Here is a 1720-nt window from a genome sequence, read left to right as displayed (position 1 = left end):
AAAAAAAAAATGTGTGAATAATATACTCTATCAATCCTACTTTTAAAAAAACGATAATAATTTTAGCAAAGTTTGACGAATTTTTAAAATTAAACTACTTGTCGTAAATCCGTAATATTACAGTATAATATATAAGACCATGATGTATATCGCTAAAAAAAATCCATAAAAATCGGCTTAATTTTTTTTCAACAGTTAATTACAAGAAAACGGCTCGGTAGATTTTCACCTAAAATTAATCAGTATCATTCCCAACTAATATCTTTCGAACAGTTTTTGATTTTTTAAAATCGGTTCGGTAGGATGAGCTTAAATGTGGACGAAAAGTTTAACACTTTTTTTCAAATTGCAAAGAAACGGCTTGGCAGATCGTCGCACAAAACTGACAAACGATAGTCCTCACCGAAATACATCAAATGGCTTTTAAATTTTGAAATCGGCCCAGCGGTTTTCGGCAAAAAATCTGTTCACATATACACACACACACACACACACACACGAATGGCTTGAAACGTCGAGAAAATATAAAATTAGAGAATCGGATTTTTTGATGAAAACATAAACTTCTCCTTCGGGAAGTTAAAAAAAATCTTATTGTTAACTTCCCGTAGGGTAAGTTATTGTAATGGGCCGAAAATCGGAATTGAAAATTTTAACATTTCTCGACGTTTTGAAGGTTTCTGAACGTTTGTGGCATACCTCAGAAAAAATGGATGTGTGTGTGTGTGTGTGTGTGTGTGTGTGTGTGTGTATGTATGTATGGATACAAATTCCAGTCACGTTTTAGGGCGCACGGATCCACCGATTTGAATGGTTTAAAAAACATTCGATTCTCTATTGATAGGGAAAAGAGCTGATTAGTTTTTGGCAAAGGCAGGTCCAGCCGTTTCGGAGATACGGAGCAAGAGTGCAGAAAATAGAAATCGAATTTTTGAGAGAACGGAGTATCCGATTTGAATGATCTAAAAAACATTCAATTAGTAATGATGGGAGAAGTGTTTATTAGTTTTTGGCAAAGGCAGGCCCAGCCATTTCGAAGATACGGAGCTAAATATGTAAAAAATGGCGGTTTTCGAGAGAACTAAGCGTCCGATTTGAATGATTCAAAGAACTTTCTGCTTGTCTTAACAAAATAATTGATTTTGAAAAAAAAAATTTTGTCCCTTTTTTTTTTTTTTTTTTTAATTTTTTGTATACCGAAAATAATTCAGATTTTTATTTTTAATTCTGACTATAGTTCTAATACACTTTAAACAAATAATTTCAACTCTGCAATTCAGTTTATATAATTCTTATAAACATTAGATAATTTTACAATATTTATAATAATCTATTTGAAAACATTCAGTATTCCTCGAACATTTCGTTACGGTACGGGAAGTTCCAGCAATTTGCCTTAAGGCACGATGCCACCCACCCCACTAGTTTTATTTTATTGTTTAGTTGAATATAGTTGTAGTTGTATATACATTATTTTATATTTGTACTAGTAACTTTCAATTCTGTTTACGTTTGTTTAAGATAATAAAAAAACACCGGTAATTCACCGGTATTCCGGTTTTAAAATGAAAAATTACCAAAATACCGGTATTGAAATTTCCATCGGTATTGCATTCCCTAGTACTAGGTATTTAACATAGTATATAAACATATATTTCATATAAAAGCGTCTTTTCCTTGCCTTTTATCTCGTAACTCCATCAACCGTCCATTTACCAAG

This window comes from Ctenocephalides felis, unplaced genomic scaffold (genome assembly GCF_003426905.1).
Source record: "Ctenocephalides felis isolate EL2017-DRISC unplaced genomic scaffold, ASM342690v1 CF-g0.4_SCAFFOLD_03573, whole genome shotgun sequence".
Classification (NCBI taxonomy): domain Eukaryota; kingdom Metazoa; phylum Arthropoda; class Insecta; order Siphonaptera; family Pulicidae; genus Ctenocephalides; species Ctenocephalides felis.
This window is presented reverse-complemented; position numbering follows the sequence as displayed.